This window comes from Hordeum vulgare, chromosome 6H, assembly GCF_904849725.1.
Source record: "Hordeum vulgare subsp. vulgare chromosome 6H, MorexV3_pseudomolecules_assembly, whole genome shotgun sequence".
In the NCBI taxonomy this organism is placed as follows: domain Eukaryota; kingdom Viridiplantae; phylum Streptophyta; class Magnoliopsida; order Poales; family Poaceae; genus Hordeum; species Hordeum vulgare.
In genome coordinates, this window is record NC_058523.1 from 48125638 (window position 1) to 48141093 (window position 15456).

The following is a 15456-nucleotide window of genomic DNA, read 5'->3' on the forward strand; positions in this document are numbered from 1 at the left end:
CCAAGCTTGAACGATGCTTTCTCTATCACGAGGCCAAAAAATATAAATATAATTCCGATCACGATGTACTAAATGCATAGGATAAAACTTTTGATGAAATTCCAATTTCAACCGATTGTAGTCCCATGATCCAGTATCATCACATAGCCTATACCATGTCAACGCCTTATCCTTCAAAGATAAAGGAAATACCTTCTTCTTGATCTCATCCTCGGGCACACCTGCAATCTTAAATAAACCACAAACTTCATCTACATAGATTAGATGCAAGTCTGGATGTGATATTCCATCTCCTGTAAATGGATTAGCCAGCAGTTTCTCAAGCATACCCGAAGGAAATTCAAAGCAAATACTCTCAGTAGGTGCAGCAGGTTGAGGAGCAACTCTCTGTGCTTCCGTTCGAGGTGAAGATACCCCGAACAAGCCCCTCAAAGGATTAGTATCCATAGTGACAAGTGACAACAAATTTCAGCACACTATATGAATGTTTCCTTACCAAGTTCCACTTACCAAAGGCGATTCACTCCCCGACAACGGTGCCAGAAAAGAGTCTTGATGACCCACAAGTATAGGGGATCAATAGTAGTCCTTTCGATAAGTAAGAGTGTCGAACCCAACGAGGAGCAGAAGGATCTGACAAGTGGTTTTCAGCAAGGTAAAATCTGCAGGCACTGAAATTGTCGGTAACAAGTGATTGTGTGGTGAGATGATTCGTAGCAAGCAACAAGTAACAAAAGTAGCAACGATGCAGCAAAGTGGCTCAATCCCTTTTGTAGCAAGGGACAAGCCTGGACAAAGTCTTATAGGAGGAAAAACGCTCCCGAGGACACACGGGAATTTCTGTCATGCTAGTTTCATCATGTTCATATTATTCGTTTTCGTTACTTTGATAGTTCGATATGTGGGTGGACCGGCGCTTCGGTACTTCCCTTACTTGGACAAGAATCTCACTTATGATTAACCCCTCTCGCAAGCATCCGCAACTACGAAAGAATAATTAAGACAAAGTCTAACCATAGCATTAAACTAGTGGATCCAAATCAGCTCCTTACGAAGCAACGCATAAACTAGGGTTTAAGCTTCTGTCACTCTAGCAACCCATCATCTACTTACTGATTCCCAATGCCTTACTCTAGTCCCAAATAATGGTGAAGTGTTATGTAGTCGACGTTCACATAATACCACTAGAGGAAAAACAACATACAACATATCAAAATACCGAACGAATACCAAATTCACATGACTACTATTAGCATGACTTATCCCATGTCCTCAGGAACAAAAGTAACTACTCACAAAGCATAATCATATTCATGACCAGAGAGGTAATGAGTAGCATCAAGGATATGAACATAAACTCTTCCACCAAACAATCCAACTAGCATCAACTACAAAGAGTAATCAACACTACTAGCAACCTTACAAGTACCAATCGGAGTCGCGAGACAGAGATTGGTTACAAGTGATGAACTAGGGTTTGGAGATGAGATGGTTTTGATGAAGATGTTGATGGTGACGAGTCCCCTTCGATGAGAGGAGTGTTGGTGGTGACGATGGCGACGATTTCCCCCTCCGGGAGGGAAGTTTCCCCGGCAGGATCGTCCTGCCGGAGCTCTAGATTGGTTCTGCTCAAGTTCCGTCTCGTGGCGGCGGTGAAACCACGAAAAAGCTCCTCCTTCTGATTTTTCCTGGACGAAACCCTCCATATAGCAAAAGAGGGGGGCCAGTGGGCCAGTGGGCTGCCCACAAGCCCCATGGCGCGGCCTGGGGGGTGGCTTCGCCGTGCAGGCTTGTAGGCACCCCCTGGTGCCCCTCCAGCACTTCTTCGGCCCAGTATTTTTTATAAATTGGGGAAAAAATCTCGTTGATTTTCACGGTGTTTGGAGTTGCGCAGAATAGGTATATCAACTTTGCTCCACTTTCAGGCCAGAATTCCAGTTGCCGGTATTCTCCCTCTTCATGTAAACCTTGCAAAATAAGAGAGAAAAGGCATAAGAATAGTGCCGTGAAGTGAAATAACAGCTAAAGAAGCGATAAATATCAACATGAAAACATGATGCAAAATGGAAGTATCAGTGATCAAAGCATTTCGGTTTATACAAGTGGTTGGAGAATCTTGTATTTACAAGAAAGTGAGTGGGAGCTCTCTGGCGTTTCTAATATTATATGTGGATGACATATTGTTGATTGGAAACAACGTGGAGCTTTTGGAGAGCATAAAGGATTACTTGAATAAAAGTTTCTCTATGAAGGACCTAGGAGAAGCTGCTTACATTCTAGGCGTTAAGATCTATAGGGATAGATCGAGACGCCTGATAGGACTTTCATAAAGCACATACCTTGATAAAGTTTTGAAGAAGTTCAAAATGGATCAGTCCAAGAAAGGGTTCTTGCCAGTACTACAAGGTATAAAATTGAGTAAGACTCAGTGCCCAACAACTGCGGAAGATAGATAACAAATGAGTTTCGTCCCCTACGCTTCGGTCGTAGGTTCTATCATGTATGCAATGTTGTGCACTAGACCAGACATCAGCTTGGCCCTAAGTATGGCAGGCAGGTTTCAGAGTAATCCAGGAGTGGATCACTGGACGGCGGTCAAGAATATTCTGAAGTACCTGAAAATAACTAAGGAAATGTTTCTCGTTTATGGAGGAGACAAAAAGCTCGTCGTAAAGGGTTACGTCGACACAAGTTTTGACACCGATCTGGATGACTCTAAGTCGCAAACCGGATACGTATTTATTCTTAATGGTGGTGCGGTAAGCTGGTGCAGTTCCAAGCAGAGCGTTGTAGCAGATTCTACATGTGAAGCGGCGTACATGGCTGCCTCGGAGGCAGCAAAGGAGGTTGTGTGGATAAAGCAGTTCATGACAGATCTTGGAGTTGTGTCGAGCGCACTAGATCCATTGACTCTGTTATGTGACAACACTCGTGCCATTGCTTTAGCAAAGGAACCAAGGTTTCACAAGAAGACCAGACACATCAAACGACGCTTCAACCTCATCCACGACTATGTCGAATGAGAGGACGTGAATATTTGCAAAGTGCACAAGGATCTGAATGTAGCAGACCCGCTGACTAAACCTCTTCCACGGGCAAAACATGATCAACACCAAAACTGTATGGGTGTTCGATTTATTACAATGTAAATCGCATGGCGATGTGAGGACTAGATTATTGACTCTAGTGCAAGTGGGAGCCTGTTGGAAATATGCCCTAGAGGCAATGATAAATAGTTATTATTATATTTCCTGTTTAAAGATAATCGTTTATTATCCATGCTATAATTGTATTGAATGAAAACATAGATAGATGAGTGGATACATAGACACAACAATGTCCCTAGCAAGCCTGTAGTTGGATAGCCAGTTGATCAAGGATAGTCAAGGTTTTTTGACTATGTGCAAAGTGTGGTTTCTCGATAACTGGATCAAATCATTAGGATAATCATGTGATGGACTAGACCCAAACTATGAACGTAGCATATTGATTGTGTCGTTTTATTGCTATAGTTTTCTGCGTGTCAAGTATTTGTTCCTATGACCATGAGATCATATAACTCACTGGCACTGGAGGAATACCTTGTTTGCATCAAACGTCACAATGTAACTGGGTGACTATAAAGGTGCTCTACAAGTATCTCCGAAGGTGTCCGTTGAGTTACTATGGATCAAGACTGGGATTTGTCACTCCGTGTGACGGAGAGGTACCTCGGGGCCCACTCGGTAATACAACATCACACACAAGCCTTGCAAGCAAAACGAGTAAAGAGACTTGCCGGTAACGAGATTGAAATAGGTATATGGATACCGACGATCGAATCTCGGGCAAGTAACATACCGAAGGACAAAGGGAATGACATACGGGATTATATGAATCCTTGACAGTGAGGTTCAACCGATAAGATCTTCAGTGAATATGTAGGATCCAATATGGGCATCCAGGTCCCGCTATTGGATATTGACCGAGGAGTACCTCGAGGCATGTCTATATAGTTCTCGAACCCGCAGGGTTTGCACACTTAAGGTTCGGCGATGTTTTAGTATAGTTGAGTTATATGTGTGGTTACCGAATGTTGTTCGCAGTCCCGTATGAGATCACAGACGTCACGAGGGTTTACGAAATGGTCCGGAGACAAAGATTGATATATAGGATGACTTCATTTGGTTACCGGAAGGTTTTCGTGCATTACCGGGATTGTACCGGGAGTGACGAATGGGTTCCAGATGTTCACCAGGAGGGGGGAAACCCACCCAGGGGAAGCCCAAAGGCCCTAGGGGTGGCGCACCAGCCCTTAGTGGGCTGGTGGGACAGCCCAAGAGGGCCTATGTGCCAGAGAAAGAAAACCAAAGAAAAGAAAATAAAAAAGAAAGGTGGGAAGGAAGAGAAGGACTCCACTTTCCAATCCTAGTTGGACTAGGATTGGAGTAGGACTCCTCCTCCTCCCTGGACAGCGCACCCTTGAGGGCTTGGCCCTCAAGGAAAGCCTCCTCCCCCTCCCTCCTATATATAATGGTGATTTAGGGCTAATTTGAGACAACTTTTGCCACGTGCAACTCAGATCTAGACACCATAGTTTTACCTCTAGATCGTATTTTTGCGGAGCTCGGGCAGAGCCCTGCAGGAGTAGATCCTTCACCACCACCGGAGCGCCGTCACGCTGCCGGAGAACTCATCTACTTCTCCCTCTTGCTTGCTGGATCAAGAAGGCCGAGGTCATCGTCGAGCTGTACGTGTGTTGAACGTGGAGGTGTCGTCCGTTCGGCACTAGATCGGAGCGGACCGTGGAACGGATCGCGGGACGGTTCGTGGGATGGTTCGCGGGGCGGATCGAGGAACGTGAGGACGTTCCACTACATCAACCGCGTTTCTTAGAGCTTCCTGCTGTGCGATCTACAAGGGTACATAGATCCAAATCTCCTCTCGTAGATGGACATCACCATGATAGGTCTTCGTATGCGTAGGAATTTTTTTTGTTTCCCATGCAACGTTCCCCAACATTAGGCACTCCTGCAAAGTTTCAACACCATAAGACAAACTTTGCTATGTAGAGTTGCTCTAACTCCTATCTGGACAAAAGGGGGTTTTGGGTTATTTGGGGTCCTTAATCACCTTGGATCAAAGTGATACTTTATGTGGACACCAAATATGGCTTAGGGATACCACTGGAATTTTCTAGGATTTTATTGAGAATATTTCCCTTGGAAATATTTCAAAAGGTCAAAACAGACAGAAATGGTTTTCAGGGTTTTGCTCAAATAATTATTATATAAATAGGGGTTAAAAAGCTTATGTATGGAAAATATATGTCCTTGTGATCATCTCCAAATTTAATCTGATTTTTCTAAGGTAGAAAATTATTTTTCCATGTAGGCATACCATTTCTGGCCTCAGAAATGGACATGTAAATAAAATAAGAAAACAATTCTACAAATAATTATTTTGTGGTTTTGGAATACTAAGATAAGTTAAAATCAGATCACCAACTTTGGGTAGAAACCAATCTGGCCATCAAGGGCAAGTAGTGCAAGTCAAAGTAGGGTTTTACCTTGATCACAAACTAGAAGAGGGTTTTGAAAATAATTCAATACTGTAAAATGGGGTTTTATCATCACATGATCATCACACAAGTCATTCAATGACAAACATGGCACTACATCATTAGTTTTGAAAAAGTTTTAACAAGCTCAGATTTTTGCATTACAGAGAAAGTGGTAGTAAAAACAGGGTGTGACAGACATATCCCCCTTATAAGAATCTCATCCCCGAGATTCCTAAGCTAGGTGCTAAAAAGGTCCGGAAACTCAGATCGGAGATAGTCTTCACGCGCCCATGTTGCTTCGGCTTCGGTGTGGTTGCTCCACTGAACCTTGAAATACTTGATGACGCGACTTCTGGTGCAACGCTCTACTTCATCCAGAATGCGGACTGGCTTCTCGCGGTAGGTGAGATCCGGCTGAAGGTCTAATACGTCTCAAACGTATCTATAACTTTTTATGGTTTCACGTTGTTATCTTGTCTTCTTTGGTTGTTTTATGTACCTTTTATATCTTTTTCGGGACTAACTTATTGATTCAGTGCCAAGTGCGAGTTCCTGTTTTTTCTGTGTTTTTGACTCTTTTCAGATCTGATTTTGGAACGGAGTCCAAACGGAATAAAAACCCCGAAATGATTTTTTCCCAAACGGAAGAAGACTAGGGGGCCTTTGGGCCAAGCCAGGTGGGCTCCAGGGAGCCCACAAGCTCCCACCACGCCACCAGGGGGAGGCGGCGGTGGGCAAGCTTGTGGCCACCCTGGCCGCCCCCTGACCTAGGTCTTTGGCCTATAAATTCCCAAATATTCCGCAAAAAATCAGGGGAGCCTCAAAAATACTTTTCCGTCGCTGCAAGCTTCCGTTTCCGCGAGATCTCATCTGGAGACCCTTCCCGGCACTCTACCAGAGGGGACTTTGGAGTTGGAGGGCTTCTTCATCATCATCATCGCCCCTCCAATGACTCGTGAGTAGTTCACTTCAGACCTATGGGTCCGTAGTTAGTAGCTAGATGGTTTCTTCTCTCTCTTGGATCTTCAATACAAAGTTCTCCATGTTCTTCTTGGAGATCTATCCGATGTAATCTTCTTTGGCGGTGTGTTTGTCGAGATCCTATGAATTGTGGATTTGTGATCAGATTATCTATGATATATATTTGAGTCTTTGTTGATTTCTTATATGCACGATTTGATATCCTTGTAAGTCTCTCCGAGTCTTGGGTTTTGTTTGGTCAACTAGATCTATGATTCCTGCAATGGGAGAAGTGCTTGGTTTTGGGTTCTACCATGTGGTGACCTTTCCAAGTGACAGTAGGGGCAGCAAGGCAACATCAAGTAGTTGCCATCAAGGGTAAAAAGATGGGGGGTTTTATCATTGGTTTGAGATTATCCCTCTACATCATGTCATCTTGCTTAAGGCGTTACTCTGTTCTTATGGACTTAATACACTAGAAGCATGTTGGATAGCGGTCGACGTGTGGAGTAATAGTAGTAGATGCAGAAAGTATCAGTCTACTTGTTTCGGACGTGATTCCTATAGAAATAATCATAGCATAGATATCGCCACGACTTTGCGCGGTTCTATCAATTGTTCGACAGTAATTTGTTCACCCACCGTATACTTGCTTTCATGAGAGAAGCCACTAGTAAACACTACGGCCCCCGGGTCTATTCACATCCATCGTTTACACCTCCGCTTTTACTTTGCTTTGTTACTTTGTTGCTTTCAGTTCTCACTTGGCAAACAATCTATAAGGGATTGACAACCCCTTCATAGCGTTGGCTGCAAGCTTTTGTGTTTGTGCAGGATCTTGAGATACTCTTCCGTCGGATTGATACCTCGGTTCTCAAACTGAGGGAAATACTTATCGTCGCTGTGCTACATCACCCTTTCCGCTTTGAGGGAACACCAACGCAAGGCTCCAAGGCCACGGGGGAAATCCTTTGCATACTTACCTAGGAAGTCCCTTAAGGCGTAGCCGTAGCTGAAGGATTCCTGGTGCCGTCGACACAACTATTTCCTGGCGCCATTGCAAGGGATACACAGCAAACATCAGAAGTATTTCCGGCGCCGTTGCCGGGGAGGAGAAATCAAGATCTATCCATGTAGGTCTCACAAACTCTTCTCTTGCATTTACTTTTGTTGCCAATTGCCTCTCGTTTTCCTCTCCCCCACTTCACATTTGCCTTTCTCCTTTGCCTTTTTTCGTTCGCCCTTTTCTCTCGCTTGCTTTATGTTCGCTTGTGCCATGTGCCCTCAATATGCTTGCATCTTTGCTTGCTGAAAATCTAGTGATATGGATCCTCATCCACTTGCTAGTCTCTTTAAGAGACCCACTCGTGTGGAACAAATTGCTAGTGAGTTGAGGGCAATTGACTATTTCTTTGGAGTTTTGCGTAAGATGCGTGAATCTGAAAAATTGTGAGGAAGAAATTCATGAAGTGATTCACGAGGGCTCCTTGGATGAAAAGCATGATTGCAATGATTTCACAATAAATCCTATTAGTGACAATCATGCTAAAAATATGCAAAACCCTAAGCTTGGGGATGCTAGTTTTGCTCTGTCCACTACTTGTTGCAATAATCATGATTGGGGTGATGATCTTTCTTATGATCTTGAAAATTTGTTCAAACCTCATGATGAATATGATATTTGCAACAATACTGAAAGTGGGATTGGAGAAGTCATGACTTTATTTGATGATAATCCCACTATTTTTGAAGAGCGTCAACTTTGCATGCATGTGGATCATGAAAATAATATCCTATGGGATACTATATTGTTGAATTTGAATATGATCCCACATGTAATTGCTATGAGAGAGGAAAATATTTTGGTAGAAACTTTCATGTTACCAAATTACCTCTCGTTATGTTGAGATTGCTATTATCTCTTTCTTCTTCCCTGCATATGGCAACTATTAGTTGTCTTGACAATTTGTTTTCCTACAAAATGTCTATGCATAGGAAGTATGTTAGACTTATATGTGATTTTCACATGCTTTAGGATGCTCTCATTGTGCTTCAATTCTTGTCTTTTGTGTGAGCATCATTGAATGCCTAGCTAAGGGCGTTAAACAAAAGCGCTTGTTGGGAGGCAACCCAATGAATCTATCCTTTTTCTTTCTATTTTGTGTTTTCCACACTTTCATAATTCTGTTATGATTGTGTTTTTTGTGTTTCTTTTTGCGTTTGTGCCAAGCAAAACCGTTATGATTAGTCTTGGGGATGATCATTTGGTCATGCTCGAAAAGACAGAAACTTTCTACTCACGAAAAGAATTTTCATTTTGTTTCTGTAAGAGATTTTGAGTTGATTCTTTTTGCTACTGATTTCTACGCAAATTCTTCAGACTTTAGTAATTTTTCAGAATTTGTGATGTACCAGAGGTATACAAAACATACAGATTGCTACAGACTGGTCTGCTGTTAACAGATTCTGTTTTTTGTTGTGTTGGTTGCTTATTTTGATGAAACTATGGATAGTATCGGGGGGTATTAGCCATGAAAGATTGAAAGTACAGTAACTCAACATCAGCACAAGTATAATTTAAATTTTCTACAGTACCTAAGGAAGTGGTGGTTTGCTTTCTTGTACTAATGTTATCATGAGTTTCTGTTTAAGTTTCGTGTTGTGAAGTTTTCAAGTTTTGGGTGAAGTTCTTACGGACAAAGAGATAAAGAGTGGCAAGAGATCAAGCTTGGGGATGCCCAAGGCACCCCAAGAGATTCAAGGATACCGTAAAAGCCTAAGCTTGGGGATGCCCCAGGAAGGCATCCCCTCTCTCGTCTTCAATCCATCGGTAAAGTTACGTGGGGCTATATTTTTATTCACCACATGTTATGTGTTTTTGCTTGGAGCATCTTGTATCGTAGGAGTCTTCTATTTTTTTTGTGGCACAATCATCCTTGCTGCACACCTAGAGAGAGAGACATGCACACACCATGATTTTGTCGAGCTTCACTTATATCTTTTGGTAGACAATTCAGCTCACATGTGCTTCACTTATATCTTTTGAGCTAGATACTTTTGTTCTATGTTCTTCACTTATATCTTTTGAGCTAGATACTTTTTCTCTGTGTGCTTCACTTATATCTTTTAGAGCACAGCGGTGCGTGGCTTGGTAGTGGATCTATGCTTTGAAAGTAGTCTCAAAAGGGGTAGTTATCCAAAGGAATACGAAAACTTCCACCTTCATGTGCATTGAATAGTTAGAGAAGTTTGATTCATCTCAATTAGTTTTGAGTTGTGGTTATGGTAATATTGAAGTCATGCTAGTAAGGTGTTGTGGATCTAGAAATACTTGTGTTGAAGTTAGTGATTCCCGTAGCATGCACGTATGGTGAACCGCTATGTGATGAAATCTGAGCATGATTAGTCTATTGATTGTCATCCTTTCCGTGGCGGTCGGGATCGCGCGATGGTTTATACCTACCAACCCTTCCCCTAGGAGTATGCGTTGAATGCTTTGTTTCGATTACTAATAAAACTTTTGCAACAATTATATGAGTTCTTCATGACTAATGTTGAGTCCATGGTTTAGATGCACTTTCACATTCCACCATCACTATCTTCTTAGTGTCGTGCAACTTTCGCCGGTGCACAAAACCCACCATTAGCCTCCCTCAAAACAGCCACCATACCTACCTACTATGGTTTTTTCAAAGTCATTCTGAGATATATTGCCATGCAACTACTACCATGATATGTGCCACCACGTCTACATTGCCTTTGCACGATCGTAAGATAGCTAGCATGATGTTTCCATTGATGTCTATGCCATGCTAGATCATTGCCACGGTACACTACCGAAGGCATTCCATATAGAGTCATAGTTGCTCTAAGTTTTGAGTTGAAAGTGTGACGATCATCATTATTGGAGCATTGTCCCATGTGAGGAAATAAAAGATGCCAAAGAAGCCCATAAAAAAAGAGGCCAAAGAGCCCACCAAAATAAAAATAAAAAAAAATATAAAAAAATGAGAGAAAAAGAGAGAAGGGACAATGCTACCACTTTTTCCACACTTGTGCATTTTGAGCACCATGATCTTAATGATTGAGAGTCTCACGTTTTGTCACCACCATATAGCTAGTGGGAATTCTCATTATATAACTTGGCTTGTATATTCCAACGATAGGCTTCCTCAAAATTGCCTTAGGTCTTCGTGAGCAAGCAAGTTGGATGCACACCCACTAGTTTTCTTTAAGAGCTTTCACATACTTGTAGCTCTGGTGCATCATTTGTATGGCAATCCCTACTCATTCACATTGATATCTATTGATGAGCATCTCCACAGCTCATTGATATGCCTAGTTAATGTGACTATCTTCTCCTTTTTGTCTTGCAACCCCCACCACATTCCACACCATCTATAGTGCTATAACCATGGCTCACGCTCATGTATTGCGTGGGAGTTGAAAATGTTTGAGAAAGTAAAGGTGTGAAACAGTTACATGGCCAATACCGGGGTTGTGCATGATTTAAATTCGTTGTGCAATGATGATAGAGCATAGCCAGACTATATGCTTTTGTAGGGATAGCTTTCTTTTGGCCTTGTTATTTTGAAAGTTCAGGATTACTTTGCTAGTTTGCTTGAATTATTATTGTTTCCACGTCAATACCAAACTATTGTTTTGAATCTAATGGATCTGAACATTCACGTCACATAAGAGGAATTACAAAGGAGACCTATGCTAGGTAGCATGAAAGCATCAAAAATTCATTCTTATCACTTCCCTACTCGAGGACGAGCAGGAGTTAAGCTTGGGGATGCTTGATACGTCTCAAACGTATCTATAATTTTTGATGGTTTCACGTTGTTATCTTGTCTTCTTTGGTTGTTTTATGTACCTTTTATATCTTTTTTGGGACTAACTTATTGATTCAGTGCCAAGTGCCAGTTCCTATTTTTTCCGTGTTTTTGACTCTTTTCAGATCTGATTTTGGAACGGAGTCCAAACGGAATAAAAACCCCGAAATGATTTTTTCCCGAACGGAAGAAGACCAGGGGGCCTTTGGGCCAAGCCAGGTGGGCTCCAGGGAGCCCACAAGCTCCCACCATGCCACCAGGGGGGAGGCGGCGATGGGCCAGCTTGTGGCCACCCTGGCCGCCCCCTAAGCTAGGTCTTTGGCCTATAAATTCCCAAATATTCCGCCAAAAATCAGGGGAGCCTCGAAAATACTTTTCCACCGCCGCAAGCTTCCGTTTCCGCGAGATCTCATCTGGAGACCCTTCCCGGCACCCTGCCGGAGGGGACTTTGGAGTTGGAGGGCTTCTTCATCATCATCATTGCCCCTCCAATGACTCGTGAGTTAGTAGCTAGATGGCTTCTTCTCTCTCTTGGATCTTCAATATAAAGTTCTCCATGATCTTCATGGAGATCTATCCGATGTAATCTTCTTTGGCGGTGTGTTTGTCGAGATCCGATAAATTGTGGATTTGTGATCAGATTATCTATGATATATATTTGAGTCTTTGCTGATTTCTTATATGCATGATTTGATATCCTTGTAAGTCTCTCCGAGTCTTGGGTTTTGTTTGGCCAACTAGATCTATGATTCTTGCAATGGGAGAAGTGCTTGGTTTTGGGTTCTACCATGTGGTGACCTTTCCTAGTGACAGTAGGGGCAGCAAGGCACACATCAAGTAGTTGCCATCAAGGATAAAAAGATGGGGGTTTTATCATTGGTTTGAGATTATCCCTCTACATCATGTCATCTTGCTTAAGGCATTACTCTGTTCTTATGGACTTAATACAGTAGATGCATGCTGGATAGCGGTCGACGTGTGGAGTAATAGTAGTAGATGCAGAAAGTATCGGTCTACTTGTTTCGGACGTGATGCCTATAGAAATAATCATTGCATAGATATCGTCACGACTTTGCGCGGTTCTATCAATTGCTCGACAGTAATTTGTTCACCCACCGTCTACTTGCTTTCATGAGAGAAGCCACTAGTAAACACTACGGCCGCCGGGTCTATTCACGTCCATCGTTTACACCTCCGCTTTTACTTTGCTTTGTTACTATGTTGCTTTCAGTTCTCACTTGGCAAACAATCTATAAGGGATTGACAACCCCTTCATAGCGTTGGGTGCAAGCTTTTGTGTTTGTGCAGGATCTTGAGATACTCTTCCGCTGGATTGATACCTTGGTTCTCAAACTGAGGGAAATACTTACCGTCGCTGTGCTACATCACCCTTTCCGCTTCGAGGGAACACCAACGCAAGGCTCCAAGGCCACGGGGGAAATCCTTTGCATACTTGCCTAGGAAGTCCCTTAAGGCGTAGCCGTAGCTGAAGGATTCCTGGTGTTGTCGACAGAACTATTTCCTGGCGCCGTTGCAAGGGATACACAGCAAACATCAAGGTCAATGGCCTGGTGGTCAATGTCCTTGTAGGGATCGGAACGGTTTGGTGTTTGAAGACACTTCCGAAGTTGTGACATGTGGAATACGTTGTGCACACCCGAAAGTTCCGGAGGTAGTTCCAACTGATACGCAACTTCTCCATGCCTTGTCGTGGTCTTAAAAGGACAATGAGCCTTGGAGCGAGTTTCCCTTTCACATGGAAACGCTTGGTTCATTTGAGGGGTGTGACACGGAGGTACACCTGGTCTCTGGGAAGGAACTCCACGTCCCTGCGGCGAGAATCCGCATAGCTCTTTTGTCGCGACTTGGCTGCCTTTAGATTTTCTCAGACAAGTTGCACCTTCTCTGCTGCCTTGTGCAAAACTTCCAGCCCAAAAATCAGCCCTTCACCGGTTTCGGACCAGTTGAGCGGGGTACGACACTTTCGTCCGTACAACACTTCAAATGGAGCCATTTGGAGACTGGACTGGTAGTTGTTGTTGTATGAAAACTCAGCGAACGACAGACAGTCTTCCCATTTGGCACCATGTGCCAAGACGCAAGCACGGAGCATATCTTCGAGTATCTGATTCACTCTTTCCGTTTGTTCGCCCGTTTGCGGGTGGAAAGCGGTGCTGAAAGAGAGCTTGGTTCCGAGGGCTCCTTGGAACTTCTTCCAAAATCTTTAGGTGAACGGCGTGCCTTGGTCAGATACAATCTCCTTGGGATCTCCGTGAAGGCTCACAACACGATGGATATACAGACTGGCCAATTGGTTTCCATCGTACGTAGTGTTGACTGGAATGAAATGGGCCACCTTGGTCAGGTGGTCGACAATGACCCATATGGAGTTGTGCCCTTTGCTGGACCTGGGCAATCCAGTGATGAAATCCATGCCGACTTTATCCCACTTCCATTACGACACTTGAAGTGGTTGTAGCAGTCCAGCAGGTTGCTGATGCTCAGCCTTGACTCGCTGGCATACGTCGCACTTGGCAACATAAGATGCTATTTCCCTCTTAATGCCATGCCACCAGAATCTTTCTCGGAGATCTTGATACATCTTGGTACCACCGGGGCGAATAGAGTTGGGTGTATCATGTGCTTCCTATAGGATCAAGTCCTTGAGTTCAGCCTTGTTGGGTATGCATAAACTTTTCCCAAACCACACTACTCCTTGTTCATCCACCGAGAATCCTGGGGCCTTGCCTTCTTGAATCTTCTTCTTGATGCCTTCAATGCTCTTATGAACCTTCTGGGCTTCCTTGATATCATCCTCCAGCGTTGGTTTGACTTCGAGGTTAGCTAGGAATCCTGATTCTACTAGCTCCAATCCGAAGTTCTCCAATTCCTCATACAAGGCAGGTTGCCTTTCCTTGAGCATGACGTTCAAGGTGCTGGTCTTCCGGCTTAAGGCATCAACCACTACATTAGCCTTACCGGGGTGATATTGAATGTTGAGGTCGTAGTCTTTGATTAACTCCAACCATCTTTGTTGCCTCATATTCAATTCCCTTTGGGTGAATATATACTTCAGACTTTTGTGGTCAGTGTATATTTCACATCGCTTCCCCAAAAGGTAATGTCGCCATGTCTTCAGGGCATGCACTACTGCTGCCAACTCAAGATCATGGGTGGCATAGTTCTCCTCATGCGGGCGAAGTTGTCGTGACAGATACACCACAACTCTCCCATCCTGCATTAGAACCCCACCGAGCCCGGTCCTGGAGGCATCACAATATATCACGAACTCCTTGCTGATATCTGGAGTGGCCAATACCGGGGCGGTAGTTAATCTCTTCTTCAATTCTTGGAAGCTTGCTTCACACTCCGGCGTCCATTCGAACTTCTTGCCCTTCTTCAAGAGTTGAGTCATAGGTCGAGCGATGCGGGAGAATCCTTCTACAAACTTGCGGTAATATCCCGCGAGTCCGAGAAAACTCCTGACTTCCTTCACATCAATTGGCGATTCCCAGTTGGTTACCGTATTAATCTTGGAGGGATCAACTGCCAATCCACTTGTTGTCATGGTATGACCCAAGAATCCAACTTCGTTCAGCCAGAATTGACACTTGCTGAACTTGGCATAAAGTTGATGCTCTCGAAGCTTTTCCAACACTAACCTCAAGTGTTGTTCATGCTCTTCTTCGGACTTGGAAAAGATTAATATGTCATCAATGAATACGACGACAAACTTGTCCAGGTATTCCATGAAGACCTTGTTCATGAGGTACATGAAGTAAGCTAGGGCATTAGTCAATCCAAAAGACATGATAGTGCATTCGTACAGACCATACCGGGTCACGAACGCAGTCTTGGGTATGTCTTCGGGTCGGATCTTCAATTGGTAATATCCAGATCGGAGGTCGATCTTGGAGAATACCTTAGCTCCATTTAGATGATCAAACAAATCTTCAATCTTGGGGAGTGGATACTTGTTCTTGATCGTGACCTCATTGAGAGAAAGGTAATCGATGCATAGTCTGATAGTCCCATCCTTCTTGGACACGAAGAGAACCAAAGTGACGCACTCGGACGAATAAACCCTTTCCTGAGTTGCTCATCCAGCTGCTTCTT